The sequence below is a fragment of the Rhipicephalus sanguineus genome, chromosome 4 (genome assembly GCF_013339695.2).
Source record: "Rhipicephalus sanguineus isolate Rsan-2018 chromosome 4, BIME_Rsan_1.4, whole genome shotgun sequence".
NCBI lineage: Eukaryota > Metazoa > Arthropoda > Arachnida > Ixodida > Ixodidae > Rhipicephalus > Rhipicephalus sanguineus.
In genome coordinates, this window is record NC_051179.1 from 38,433,364 (window position 1) to 38,439,363 (window position 6,000).

A 6,000-nucleotide genomic window follows, 5' to 3' on the forward strand; every position below is an offset into this window, starting at 1 on the left:
TTTATCTGCAGGAAAACTTTTTAAAAACGTTAAGAAAAAAAAGCACGCAGTTACTATAAATCAAAGGAGCGAATAAAATTAAGGAAGCAGGCATGTTCTCTCTGGAGAGGCCGAATAAATGCGCCTGGCGCTGATTTTCCTCCTCCACTTTTGAAAGAAGGCAGGTGAAATATGGCCGCACTTAGGAACCTGTTATTATAGTGGTTCTCGCTATCCGCAAGATAGCCTTACCTGTTGAAAGGCTGGAGACCTATGTCATATGTAATTCGCCTCAGAAGCGGCATTCAGGGTGTGCTGTGAGTTTGTCGTCACTCGCAGCGAGGAGCGCCTCATTCATTTTAAGCAGACGTAAGGCAGTGGGAGTGCAGGTATGCTTTATATGCATGTCCGGTGTATTATGTGATACACGTACATAGAAGCTTTATGAAAGCCTCGCTGCGATGTTCTGTAGCGAGTCTTCATGGAAGGTTTACTGCGGAGTACCGCATCCTCTGCAATCATCACGAGCAAGCAACCTTTTGGATTATTCCAGCGTTAGGGAGAGACGCGATAAAGTGCGTGTAAATTAAATTCTCGTGTGATTGTTGCCGAGCGAAAAAGGTTTCGTATAATGCAGAACCTACAAAAGCCCGCAGATAGAATTACCATTATATATAGGGATTTAAACCGTTTGCCCTGAGAAAGACCCACTGAAACACATTGCAATATAGATACGCAAGTCATGCTCGCTCAGGTAGTTTATGCGTTTCGGGGACGCATTTTCCGCGAGCGAGTGCCGCGAAAACAGGAAATTAAAAAAGAATTGTAAATCATGTTAAATTTTGCAACGATTTTCTGGTTGGATTTCATGCAGACAGACATCTTTCACCGATAGATCTTATCCTGCGATATTCAGGAATTAATTCTTGAAAGCTTTAATAGCAACAAAATGCGGGCAGCTTGCACTAGTTGTGCAGGGCTGGACTTACAGTGGAGCTTGTGGTGGACCTAGATTATTAGCAAGGCCTTAATTAACAGGGTCCTAATTAGATACGTCCCACTTCCTAATAACGTGATCTTAATTAGCACGGTCTTAATTAGCCTGGCCTTAATTACTAAGATCCTCTCTCTCTATGTCTGTTTCTTTGTCTCCTTTCCCGTTTTTGTTTTGTGCTTCTCTTTTGTTTTCTTCAGAAGGCACACGCATTGAATAAACTACTGCATTGCACATCCGTCGTGTCAACCTCAATGGGCGTGCTTTCTGGCCGCAGGCCTTATTATCCGCCAAATTACTAGACGATGTGAAAAAAATGTACTGTAACTATCCTCATTTCTCGAATGTGCGTCGCCAAGACCAAGCTGTCTTTATTTATAGTCGATCCTAAGATGAAGAAGAGGACGAAGAGAGCGCGCCGGCCGAGTTATTGCGTTGCACGCGCTAGGCGCAGCTGTTAGTTTTCTGGTCACACGAACCGGCGGAACGAAGAGATTGAACAGCTCCGGTGCTAAAAAAAAGAAGAGTCAATACACAAAGACGGCATCAAGTGCAACTGATTTCTCTTTTTTTTTCTTTTTTTTAAATACCTTCCAAGTTGTCGTTTGTGAACAACATGTTGAATGCTACAAAACTGCGAAACTGGAAATTGTCCCGAACAAAGTGGTACAATGCGACAGCTTTGTGGATACGTAAAACCATCTGTCTTCCTTAAATCTACGTTCTGTGGACGAGGCTTACACCTTGGAAGCTGTCCAGGGGCTTTCGTTTCGATAAGAAACGCGCTGAGTGCCGGATCGCCTTTTTCTTCTTTTCTTTTCTTTTTTGCTGCCTATTTTCTAGGGAGATTCAGCTTAAGCTGAACAAATAGCGCTCAGTTTATTTTGTTGTGAAGCATACGTTCGTGTGACCGTAAAGAGATTACGTTGAGTTAGATTCAATGTGACACTTCTTCTTGCAACGTTGTTGTATATATCTTTCTACTTCAATGAAGGGGCACGTAGGCCCAGGCAAATCAAGATTTCGCTAGAAATCATCTGTTATCTCCTGCTAATATTCATGCTGTCTGTTCTGAATCCAATAAATATGTTAAAATATCTAAAGTACACGGTGGTACTAGTGGTAATAATAATAATTGTTAGGGTTTTACGTTCCAAAGCCACGATATGATTATGAGAGAGGCAGTAGTGAAGGGCTCCGGAAATTTCGACTACCTGGCGTTCTTTAACATTAAACTAAATCTAAGTACACGGGCCACAAGCGTTTTCGCCTCCACCAAAAATGCGGCCACCGCTGTGGTACTGGCTTAACGACTATAGTCGATAGATAATACATTATTAATTTGTAATTTCGCTCGGGTAGGACCGTGTATGTGTTACGCTTACATGACTGAATGCTTTAAAGGAACACTAAAGTGAAACAATAATTAAATTCAGACTGAAAAATTATGCTCTGACAACTCTAGTATCGTTAATTTCTAGTTAATTTATTAGCTTTTTCTTTAATTATAAGGTGTTTAGGACATTTTGGCGCTTTTGTTGTTTTGGGCTACTCCTTTTTACGGATAATAGGATACGTGAAGATCACGGCAACGAAAAATAAATTCATATAAGAGCAGCTAGGCATAGTTCACGTAAATTCATTGACCTAACAAAAAAAAACACCAAAATACCTTTCCGTCACATAACACAGTAATTCACTCACAATGCAGTTACAAAAACACCGTATATGCTGTAAATAACGCTATAAAACGTCCAGTCGCTTAACAGCACTGAAGTCGGCAAAGTTTTATTAACAATAGATATAGGCGCAAGTTGAAGAACCCCAGGCGGTCGAAATTTCAGGCGCCCTCCACTACGGCATCTCTCATAATCATATGGTGGTTCTGGAACGTTAAACCTCAGATTTTAATAATAATAATAATAATAATAATAATAATAATAATAATAATAATATTATTATTATTATTATTATTGTTGTTATTATTATTATTATTATTATTATTATTATTATTATTATTATTATTATTATTATTATTATTATTATTATTATTTCTGAAGACTGTCTGTATTGTATTGTTTATTTTTATTGATTTTATTTTTGCGTGCGCCTGCACAAAGACCTCACGGTTGTTCCTGGGCACGTTAAATAAATGATTGATTGATTGATTGATTGATTGATTGATTGATTGATTGATTGATTGATTGATTGATTGATTGATTGATTGATTGATTGATTGATTGATTGATTGATTATTATTATTATTATTATTATTATTATTATTATTATTATTATTATTATTATTATTATTATTAAAGTTTTATTAACATATGGGAAAAATCAATGCCAGAATTTCATTTTTAACATTCCCACTGAAAGTTCCCACGGTGATGTCACGGATTTCAATGTGTTTTCTCGTATTTTAGCCATAAAGGCTCAAGGAATTTCTAGGAATTTCTAGGAATTTGGCATGTTAAGTCTCTGGCACTCTCAGAAGACAGTGTACTTCATTTTTGCCGATTAGGAACTACACAGGCCGTAGTAGACAGCGTCAAAATCTACAACTTCACGGCGACTGGTGCGGGAACTAGGCGGTGGCGTCGCCGCCCGCATATTCTTTTCGCGCGTCTTCTCGCTTACCAAGCGTCTTTTCGCAGCAAGTGGGGTGCTTTCTTTTTGTACTCTAAACGAGTAATTTACTAATACGAGCAAATTCATTTGTATCTTTAGTGTCCCTTTAAGAATAAAGGTGTACTAGAAAAAAAAAGTGACGATATATTGTCATCGGAAATTCTTCTATTTCGGTAGATCCTTGAGTGGTCTTTATGATCTAGGGCCCGTTTTCATTCGAAAATGTTTTACGCTAGAATTTCCAGTAATAGAAATTTTCTGCCAATCGTGATGCCTGACATACTATGATCGAAACCAGCTAGCGAGTGGCAAAGAAAGCAGTTAAGAACTGAAAGCTGCGTGAATTGGCCCCCTCATGACGACCAGAAACAAAAACATTGTTTCTCACCAAAAAATCGAATTCTCGCCAAAGAATTGAAAATTTCGCAAGTTTTACAGTGACAGAGTTGAACATCTTGCAATATCGTTTTTTTTTTTTCAGGGCACAAAATACAATTTCATGTTTGTGTTTTTAGTTCAATGGCTGAACCGCAATGCCTTGGAATGAATCTCAATATACGCAAAAGTCGGCATTGGTCAAGCTCGCGGCACAACATCCCGTCCATCTTAAAAGAAGACCAAATGCCAGCTTGTATAGAACACGACCTCCTCCATAAACTTACGACCTGCTCACCGGCGCCATCCCTACGGAGGCGTGTGGAGCTAACAATTGGCGTGTAGGGACCGGAGGCTCCGCCAGGTGCCGCCACAACTTTCCCCCATAGCAGACGACGCACGACCGTTGTGGTGCACTCGTGTGTGCGCGTTCCTCTCATTGTTTTTCTAGTCTCTAACGCGTGGATCGAGCAATACACTGATTTAACGTCTCGAAGCAACATTCTGGCTGTGAGACGCACCGTGTTGGATGGCTCCGGGAAGTTCGTTACCGGATCTCAATCTCTGTGCGAGCGCTTTTGCGTCCCCATCTAAGTGCAGGCAAACGAAAGCAATATGCGACACATAACCCAGAGTACGTAAGCTTTATTTCCTCACTTTTTTTTTTTGTGCAGCGGCGCCTTACCTAGCCGCTGTCTAGCAGCCGCAAAAATAATTCGTTCGTGGGCGAGACGGTGCGATCTTGTAACAAGTTGAAACCGAAGTTTCTACGACGCAAATGAAGACGACATACGGTACGAACGACGCATGCGATGACCCGTGTAAGTTTTCATGACCTGCCCATCGCCCTTCAAGTATATCGTTGTCATACTGTACACGGATGACGACAGAAGGGCGCAGTTGTGCTATCGTCAGGGTGCTGTGGGTCTAGCGAACGTCTAACGATGGAAGCGTGCGACAAAACCGGCGGATTATCATAACGTCGTTACAGCAATCTCTCGCACATACACATATTATCAAACACAGTTTATTGCAGTTATGGCCTCTGTTCGAGCGTCGCTGGCATTGCCGCGTCTCACACCGGCGATGCGACCACGCTTTTACTGCTGGAGCACTCACATACAAAGCGTTAGGAGACAACAGCTCTTGCGTGCTCTATTTCCATCATAGGAATAACGATGTATAGAAACGCGAGTTTCATTTATAATCTAAAGCATGCTTTTTAACTGGCTAAATCACTTTGCACTGTCCCTAGTTATATTCCACGAACCTTTAGCATTAACCCACATGGTATTTCCCAATTCCCACCAATAATGTACTATTCCTGATGCTGCCTGAGGCTTCAGCTGCCAATTGTTTCCTTCACATCATCATAGGCGTGCGCAGAGGGAGGGCAGGGAGGCGCCCCCCCCCCCCCCCCCAGTCACCTAAGAAGAGGGGACGCAAAATCTGCCCAATACATTGACTTAATAGGGAGGGGGGGGGCACCGCGATGAGCCACCTCCCCCCCCCCCCCCCCCCCCAGGGAACCCTGCGCACGCCAATGCACATCATGCGTGTGATGCAAGATGTACCGACCGATGCCTTCACCCTTACAATAAAATGCTTAGCAGACAAGTCCCTTATCACCGCTATGATGCATATATTGTGTGCTCAGTGCTAAAAATTGGAATTTTCCTACAAGTTTAACGCTCAAAAACATTTGTAAGTGGCTGTATTCACACTTTACAATGGCAAGAAACAGATAAGTAAGCTTATGGTTCAAACGAATGTCTTATTCCCAGAATCAATGGTACACTGCACCACCAGTAGTAAATAATAATCTAGTCTAATACATTGCTTTTGAAGCATCAGATACCAATACAGGAAAATCTAATCTGCAACGAAAATGTTGATACCTGCAAAATGCAATTTCTTAGTGCACAAAAACATTAACAGTGCAATCAACAATACCTCTAGTAAAAAAAGTGAGCAGTACATCCAAGGACATAAAGGAATATACATATATATGCACATTCTAC